The sequence below is a fragment of the Dromiciops gliroides genome, chromosome 4 (genome assembly GCF_019393635.1).
Source record: "Dromiciops gliroides isolate mDroGli1 chromosome 4, mDroGli1.pri, whole genome shotgun sequence".
Taxonomy (NCBI): domain Eukaryota; kingdom Metazoa; phylum Chordata; class Mammalia; order Microbiotheria; family Microbiotheriidae; genus Dromiciops; species Dromiciops gliroides.
In genome coordinates, this window is record NC_057864.1 from 481,698,718 (window position 1) to 481,708,543 (window position 9,826).

Genomic DNA, 9,826 nt, shown 5'->3' on the forward strand with positions numbered 1-9,826 from the left:
AGGCACTTAACCAGGTAGCCACCCCAGCACAACACCCATACCCAGAGCATTTTTGTTACTGTTGTTGTTCAGTCATTTTTGATCACGCGTGACTCTTCATGACCCCCATTTGGGGTTTTCTTGGCAGAGAAACTAGAGTGGTTTATCATTTCCTTCTCCAGTTCATTTTACAAATGAGAGAACTAAGGCAAACAGGGTTCAGTGACTTGCTCAGGGTTACACAGCTAGTGTCTGAGGCTGGATTTGAACTCAGGAAGATGAATTCTCCTGACTCCAGGTCCAATGCTATGTGTACTATGGTGCCCCCTAGCTACCCTAAGGAATTTTCTTACTTACCAATGTGAATTGGCACCTTCTCTGTAACTTAGGGTCTTATAGAGTTGTCTGGGGGTCTGAGAGGTTAAGTAACTTACCCAGGATCACACAGGTATTAGGTGTTAGACGCAAAGCTTGACCACAAGTCTTCCTGACTCAGAGCTCAGCTCTGTATATGATATGATTATAATAATTATTATTATTCACAATTATAAACTGAGCGGCAGCATGATGGAGAGCTGGGCTTGCCACCAACAAGGACTTGCTTCAGAGGCTTATGACCCTGAGTCAATCATTCACCTCTCACTGCCTCTAAGAAATGCTGTAAGATCTAAGATGAAGAGAAGGGGCAAACCTGTACTGGTAAAGGGAGAGGCCTTACATAGGAGTTCCTACATCAGTTAAATCACATGCCTATTCTTTATCTCTATTGTCAACCGAGCAACTTGTTCATCAAAGACAAATAGTCAGATAAACAAACAAGACAAATCAAAACCTTACCCCCAAACTCTTCATCTTTAATAAGGCATAACTCAATAATTAGCCAGCAAAAAACAATCCAAGGGGGAAAAAAGCAAGGAAAAAAAAAGATGTTTTTTGTCGCCTTCTGGGATTAACCTATGTTCCAACACCACTGGATTTATAACTTCCCCATTTCTTTTCTTTTCTTTCTTTTCTCTTCTACATAGCTGTACACAGGTTTCTTTTGAGTTCTCTCTGCCCCATCTCACATAGGCCTTTCCTATTTCCTTGAATGTTTTATATTCATTATGTCCTAGCCACATAATATGCCATCAAATCAATATGACTGACTTATTCAACTCTTTTTCATATTGTTGGGCATATATCTTGCCATTATAAATAGAAGTTATGGATATTTTTTTATAGTTGGTTCCTTTTATTTTCTCCTTTCTTATGATGTTTTGGGAAGGGATACCTAAAAATGGTATGATTGGATCAAAATGCATAATCACAGTCTTTATCATGGCCACACATTTGCACCCATCAGCCAAACTACCAACAATGTATTGAGTGTTCTATGTCTATGCTGATGACTGACCTGTTATCTTTGCTGTCATGTTGATTATTTCTGCTGTATTGTCAAATATAATGCAATGTTCCCCAGGTTATGAAGGTGGCAGTTTGATGAGAATCCTCAAGGATATTGAGCAAAGTTCTGATGTGATGCTGGATCGGTGGCAACTTGAAATCATCCCCAAAGATGAGGACAGTAAAGGGGACCCTGTTCCACACTGCGTGTTCAATAACTATTTCTCTATTGGTGTGGTGAGTTGATCAGGAACCTTCTTTCCCTTCTAATGAAGGAATGGCTGGAGGTGAAAAGAGGTTAGCATCCATGAGTATCCCCCAATTCTTTGCCTATTGACTCTTCCATTCTGTCTACTCCAGCCCTTTCCCTGACTTTAGAACCAATCTGTTCACTATTCAAACTATACTTGGCCTCTAGAGGTGCACAGACTGCCCCCACCCCCATTAAATTGATCATAAACCCAGGTTAAAGAAAATTCAACTAAGGTTGGAGTATTTTCAACAAGAAAGCTTATTAAAGGACAATAATATCATTAAAGATGATTCTGAAAATCTACAGTAATATATATAAATGAATGAGATGATGGATTTAATTTTTTAAAAAGCAGTGTGGTATAATGGAAATGGTGCTATACTGGGACCAGGAGAAACCAGGAAAATGTAAGCTTCTTGAGGACAAGGACTACTTCATTTTTGATCCCCAAAACTTAGCCTTAGTGCTTTGCATATAGCAGGCCATTTAATAAATATATATTTAGTAGACTAGAGGAGACCCGAGTTTCAATATTAACTGACAATTCCTAGCTGTGTGACCCTAAGCAATCCTTTTTACCTTTTTTGCGCCTCAGTTTTAACTGTAAAAGTGGGCATGATTCCTTAGGAGAGAAGGAAGGAAGGAAGGGAGGGAGGAAGGGAGGGAGGGAGGGAGGGAAGAAGGAAAGGGAAGGAGAGAGGGAAAGACTAAGAGTATCAGAAGAGAGCAAAAATTATAAGACTTAATAACTGACATATATGTGGATCAATTTTGGTATTAACTTGGAATATTGCCGCCCTTATGTGATGGTAAAAATCCAGTCAAGATTTTTGAATTAGCTCAGAGCTCAATATCTAATTAATGACCAAGGGCATCTACTAAATCCAAGCCACTTACAGGCATGGGTCACACTCAGGATTTCTCTAACATGATGCAATTTCATGATGGGCCACGAGAGGTCACTCAAGTCTGCAAATGCCTGGGTCACTGCTATGATGGGGTACTGCTCCCACCCAATTCCACTTCAGAAGTAGTTTTAAAAAAAAAAAAAAAACCTCTCATTAATCCTATACTCGCAAGTCTAGTCCTAGAACTGAAATATTGATCAAATATTACAATATGAAATTTATTTTTGTATTCTCAGCTCATTTCCCTACCCCAATTGAACTGAACTCTCTTAAAGACCTTTCTTTTCATACTCAAAGCTTCAGATATACATTGTCTGATCACATCATTTTCATTAAATGGGATTAAAAATCCAAAGAAAAGTTAATTCTTCCCCCTCACACCTGACTCCTTCCAACGTTGGTTCAAATGGTAATATTTTTCTAGCATGCTTATAAGGAGAATAGGATGGAGGAAGATTCACTTACCCATCCCTCTCCTCTTACCCCATCTACCCCCACCCCATTCAGAGACTGTTGGAGTCACAGTAGCTGCTGGTCTTCAACTGATTTGGGACAATGCTGCTCATGTCCTGTCTCTGATTTTCACTGCACAGAGGGGGCCCAGTGGTTCATCTCTCAATCTCCCAGGAATTGCCTGTCTATGACAGAAAGTCAGATGGGACCAAGAGAGAAAAGGGGACAGCAAAACTGAGGGGTCTTTTCTATCCATGTCACAGAGCGTCTTCTTGATGCTTTGGATCAACCCCCCACCTCCCCATGTCCTCTCTCACAGAGAAAATTCTGGGGCAGCCTCATTTGTTTGAATGTATGTGATGTTTCTATGTAGATGTGTATACAAATGCTATTATGTGTCTATGGATGTCATGGATGTACATGTTATCGCTATCTGTACAGACCTGATTTCATCCTCTGACAATGCAGCTTGGCCACTCCTCTTTAAATTAGTTAGAGAGAGCTGCATGGAACATGGAGAGGTTAAGTGCCTTATGACCAGGAAGGGTCATAGTCTGGACCCTGAACTCAGCTCTTTATAACTCGAAGGTCAGCCTGCTATCCTCAACAACCTGCTGCCCTCTCACTCTTCCTTAATCAGAGATGTTAAACTCAAGGCTCTGCCTGCAAAACTCAGAGCCTGAACCAGATTAAAAACCCAATCAGATAATATTAACAAAATATGACTACGTATGACACTTGATAATATCAACTTGTGGTTTTCTAAATCAATATACTGCAAGCAGGGGTAACATTTCTATTTGAGTTTGAACCACTGAAAGGTTTCTTACTCTTCATACTTGCCCCGGGCCTTCATTCAATGACTCCTGGCTGACCACTTTCTGAATAACAGTCAGAGCTTACTTTCTACTGCCTGGTTCTACCTCCAAATGGTCCAATCAGACACAGTAAGACACAGTGTACCTTGACCGCAACCATAGTGATTTCATTGTGGTCCCTTCAAGGATGAAGGACAACGATCAACAAATCCACCACCAAGTTATACTGACTGTGTGACCTGAACTACTAATTTGACGGCTGGTGATCCAAGCAATGCTCTAAATCTATACATTGCAAAGATGGCGCCAACCTGCACCAGTAGAAGATATTCTCTCAGAGTTCTTTATGCCAATAAATCCCAAGTCCAGTCTCCACACTCTCCGATCTTCGATGTCTCATCCTCTCTTAGTTTCCATGGCAATATTGTCTCCTGGTTCCATTCCTACCTCTCTGAATATTTCTCCTCTGCATCTTTAGTTGTCTCCTTTTTCCTTCTCCTTTCGCCTAGTGGAGGACATTGCTCAAAATTCAGTCTTCAGGGGCAGCTAGGTGCGCAGTGGATAGAGCACCAGCCTGGATTCAGGAGGACCTGAGTTTAAATCCGGCCTCAGATACTTGACACTAACTAGTTGTGTGACCCTGGGCAAGTCACTTAACCCCCATTGCCTCACCAAAAAAAAAAAAAAATCAGTCCAGCATTCTATGCTGTACTTTTTCTTTTGGTGACTGTATTCCATCTTGAGGTTTTTTTCCTCTATGCAGGCATCTCTCATCTGGGATCAGTCTCACACCTCTAACTGTTTACAAATTATCTCTACATCATCTCAAATATTCATCATTTTTTATTTCTCACAAATGAACAGAATGAAAGTCCCAAATTCAATGGATTACCTCGGAGGCAGCTAGGTGGCACAGTGGATAATGCACCAGCCCTGGATTCAGGAGGACCTGAGTTCAAATCAGCCTCAGACACTGGACACTAGCTGTGTGACCCTGGGCAAGTCACTTAACCCTCATTGCCCTGCCCAAAAAAACAAAAAAAAAACTAAATGGGTTACCTCCTTTATCTCCCAAACCAGCTTTCCCTTTCCTATTTCCATCACTATTGCCACAGTGCTCTCGGTCCCTAAACCTTGAAATCACCTGTAACTCATCCATCTCCTTCATTCTTCAAGTCTACTTAGTGGCCAAGTCAGCCACTGCATTTGGAGTCTGAGACCCTACTTTGAAATCCCTGACTCCTCCTTATTTCCTGTGAGACTTTGGGTGTCAAGCCATCTAGCCCTCTGACCCCTAATTTCTTGACCCTTTGACCCTAAATTTCTGTAAAATAAGGGTCCAGCGGATAAGCCTGAGAGTCTCTGCTAGCTCATGTCTAGGATCTGAGGAGCCTGCTGAATCTTCATAATATCTCCCTCGCGACTTCACCTCTCAGCACCCTGTACAATTCGTTAAGACTATAAGCTGCTGATCAGTATTTCCTTCCCAGGGAGTTCCCCTAAACCAGGACTTTTTCAACTATTTCCACTCACAACCCCTTTTTGCCTCGAGAAATTTTTAATGTGGCCCTGGGTATATATGTATATAAATAGGTGTATATACCTTTTAATTGTTGCCAAATTGTCATGATCCCACTACAGCTATGTGAGTCATAACCCACAGTTTAAGAAGCTTTGCCTTAAAGCAGTGGACTGGACCACCCAAAAATGTTTTCTCCTTCCTCTTCAATTCCATCCCATAAAATTAATGACCTCTCACCTACATAACACAACTGCCTCTTCATTGGGTTGTCTGTTTTCAATCAGTCAATCAGCAAGAATTTGTTAAATATTCACTCTGTGCCGGGTTTTATGGTATTATCTCACTTGATCCTCAAAACAACCCTGTAAGATAACCGTATTATCTCCCCCATTTTACAGATATCAAAATTGAAGCTGACTAGGTGACTTGCCCAGGATCACACAGTAAGTAAATGTCTGAGGCAGGATTTGAACTCAGGTGTTCCTCACTGTCCCTGTAGTCTACCTAAGCATGCCCCTTTATTTACTCATTTCCAACTGGTGTAAATATGTGGCCCAGAGTGCTTTATTTTCCATCATATTTGCTGACATTAAAGCAAAGGACCTTAAGGTTTGCAAAGCACTTTTAATACACTGTATCTCATCTGATCTTCAAGACAGCCCTGCAAACTGTTATCATTGTGCTGTTCCTTAAAAAGAAAAAATGAGTCTCCTCCTTTCACTCAAAATGCTCCCGGGTTTCCTCACTATTAAACAGTTACAAAGTCCAAATTCATTAACCAACCAGCAAATCCAGAAGAATGGATAAAATGCTTGCCAGGTGCCAGGCTAAGCCCTGGGCCCTTTCGAGGGTCTTCTTTATCCCCAGGCCCATGACCATGCCTTTCTCTCTATTCCTCAGCTTAAGCTCCCCATTCCAGGCCAGGCAGCTTCCTCCCTGTCCCCAAAGGCACTGCTGGGTTGGGTGTAAAGTCAGAGGAACCTGGGCTGAAGCCTACAAGGCCACATAGGCCAAACTCCCTCCTTCTAACAGGAAGGAAAATTGGGCCCTGTCCAAGGTCCCCCAGGTAGTAACAGAGCCCCAAATTCAAACTCGGGTCCTCCGGCTCTAAATAGAGGTTTGTTCCCCTCTACCATTATGCCTCTCAGTCATGACAAATTTCTGGAAGGAAGAAACTGAGTCATACCATCCTCCTTTATCTCCCTCTGCATCCAGTGCAATGCATATAATAGGCACTCCATAAATACTCAATGGAAAACTTAAACAGGCAATCAATTAATTCATTAAGTGACTGGTCTAACCATGAATAATCATCACCTGAATGCTTAAGAGCCACCAGTAGATTAATAAGAAGTCATGGCTAATTAATCCTGGTGTGTAATTAATTTATTGACGAAATACAAAGCCCAGCTGGTCTCCTTGGGGAAAGGACCCAGCTATGATGCCAAAGCATTGCTGACCACTTGTTCCTGCCCAAGGGTTTGGATGAGTGGGGTTCTAATGCCCCTTCACTGCTGAGAGGCCAGTTTAATCGAATCATAGACATGCATGTGTGGCGCTTGATGCACTCACACACATGCACACACATGCACACACACATGCACACATACATGCACATGTATACACATGCCCACAGGAAGGAAGCCTTCTACCTTGCTCTCATCACTTTTTTTGTTTGTTTGTATTCAGACACAGTTAAGGTTAAATGATTTGCCCAGGGTCACACAGCTAGCAAGTGTCTGATACAGGATTTGAACACAGGTCCTCCTGACTCAGGACTGGTACTCTATTCACTACAGCACCCCCTAGCTGCCCCCCCTCTCATCACTTTTGATGTACATCAAACCCTAACTTATTCTCCTTTCTCCTAACATTTTATTACAAGGTCATAGCATCATATTACCCATAGACTGAGAGTAGGAAAGAACTTAGTTTAACCTTATTGCTTCATTTTTTTTTTCAACCTCCTCATTATAAAGATGTGGATCAGGTAAAGACAGGTGATATTCAGTGAAGTAGATAGGGACTGGATTCAGAGTCAGAAAGGCCTGGATTCAGGGGCAGCTAAGTGGCATAGGAGCAGCTAGGTGGCGCAGTGGCATAGAGCACCAGCCCTGGAGTCAGGAGGACCTGAGTTCAAATCTGACCTCAGACCACTTAACACTTACTAGCTGTGTGACCCTCGGCACGTCACTTAACCCCAATTGCCTCACTAAAAAATAAATAAATAAAAATAGAAAGGCCTGGATTCAAATCCCACACAGATACTTACCCAACTGCGTGACTGAGCAAGTCACTCAGCCCCCCTCTGTGCCTCAGTTTCCCCCCTCTGAGATCCCTTTGAGCTCTGGCTTGTGACTCTTCACTGTGACTTGCCCAGCCACGGTCCCAGAACTAGTAAGAGAATAAGAATATGAACTCAGACATTCTGATCCCAAACCCAATGGCTCTGTTCTCACCTGAACTTACTCCTTAGCTCCAAATCCTTTGGGGGGGGCAGGAATCATAGGATACCAGCTTGGAGGGACCTCAGAGGCTTCTCACTTTACAGATGGGGCAAAACTGAGGCCCAGGAAGGGTCATTGATTTTACCAAGGTCACATATAAAGTCATAGAGTTGGAACTGGAGGGGAACCTCAGCAGCCACTTAGTCCAACCCCCCTCATTTTACAGAGGGGAAACTGAGGCATAGATCCCACATGGGATCGTGGCATTTTCCAAGGGGGAAGGGACCCGCAGAGATCCTTAGCCAGAGCTAATCAGCCCTCGAGATCCCACAGCAGATATTTCCTGGTTGTGCATGCTCATTCTTTCCCACTTGAAGAGGGCCACTCTTGACAAAATCAGTTACCACCATGCAGCCTGGACTGAGCCCAGGTCTGACATTTGCAGATGGCCTTGCTCCCTTATTTGACTTCCTAAACTTTGTAGGGCTCCATGCATTAGATGGATTTTTTTTTGTTCCTAAGTCAATGTGAGGGAACCAGCCTACCATTTACATCCCTGTTTGTACTGATTAGGCAGACACCCTGGGCAAAGAAGCCTTGTAAATCCGCACTGTATCGGCGGGAGCCGGTACAAAGCATTATTGACAAATGTTTAGCTGCCCGGTGTATGAAAAGAGCTCCCACCTGCCCCACCAGCAGCAGGGCCCACCTGGGCCAAGCTCTTTTTCAGGTGGTGATAATGAACTTGCACTAAGAAATCCCTATTACCCTCCCCTGGTCCCGTTTAGGAAAAATAGCATCTCAGTTTGCCCCCTTCACCAGGGATGAGGTCCAGAATCTGGCTAGGAAGCAGAACCAAAGTAAAGAGGCTGTCACCCAGCCCTCACCTCTAACTGCTGTTATTCTGAAGGCCATTCCAATGTGGATAACAGATAAGTCTTTTAGGCTTAATAGGGATCCGGCATTCCAGTGCTGGTCCCTTTGACTGATGCCACCAGCGGTCCAAGGTTTCAGACACCCACCTCCCCCCACTTCCCTGGCATCCTCCTCCCTTCCTTTATTTGGGGATTGCAGAAATGCCAAAGCATCAGGGATATCACTGACAGGAAGTTTTGATTAAACATAATTCCTGGGCGATTTGTAACTCTGGAGTCCCCCAGAGACCTTACATGTCCCTAAGTGTTTACGGTGAGGAAGGACAACTAGTTTCTGGATGGGGTGATACACATTCCCAAGCTATTAATAGGGGGAACAGGGGCTGGAGGGAAATCTCTCACCCCCATTTCTAATCAACTGTACCATCGTTAGAATAACAGAATTTTAAGGCTGGAACATTGCCAAAGGTGAGCCACTAGGCGAGGAATGTTTTGGCCATGGCCACTCATGAAAGAGATAAAAATAGAAAACAGCCCTCAGCCCATGAAGGCACCTCCCCTTTTGCAATAATGGCAACTAACCATGAAATAGAGGGTAGAGGGTGCAAAGATTCATCTCGCTTCTAGAACATTGACAAAGCCTTCATTTAATTGTTCACGCTCTAAATGTGCCATCTTTGCCCATCGATCAATAAGTGGATATACTACTGGAGTAAATGACTCATAGGCATATTGGCATTCCTGCTGTATATGAAAACAAGATCGAGGGAAGTCCTATCAGAGGGGATTCCATAACATCTTTTCCTCACCAAGGTGACCATGGGAGTTCATTCTGTCTTGTATTCAAAAGTAACCAAGAAACACAATTTCATAGGACACTCGTCCATCTTGTCTTGCACCAGCAAATCGATCACTATGAAAACAGTCCGAAGGTCATGGATTTAGAAGGGGCCTTAAAAGTCGAGTCCCACCCCCTCATTTTATATGTAAGAAAACCAAGGCCCATGAAGTTAAGTGACTTCATAGGTTCATAGACACAGAGCTAGAAGGGATCCGAGAGGTCATGTAGTCCAACCCTTCATTTTAGAGATGAGGGCTCTAACACCCAGGGAGTTTAAATGCCTCAGCCTGGGTCACAGAATTGGTTAGTTTCTGAGGTGGGGTACACCCTCAGGTCTCCCTGAC

At 43.2% G+C, this 9,826-nt stretch overlaps 1 protein-coding gene across 16 annotated transcripts in view; it reads left to right on the forward strand.

Moving 5' to 3' along the window:
- DGKG (diacylglycerol kinase gamma) overlaps positions 1-1,497 on the forward strand; it is a 157,246-nt gene extending 155,749 nt beyond the window's left edge. For all 16 annotated transcript variants that reach the window (XM_044004932.1, XM_044004940.1, XM_044004946.1 and 13 more), the window contains one exon: positions 1,442-1,497. The gene's annotated coding sequence lies outside the window, so the exon portion shown is untranslated. The remainder of the gene's footprint in view (positions 1-1,441) is intronic.
- The last annotated feature ends 8,329 nt before the right edge of the window (positions 1,498-9,826 follow it).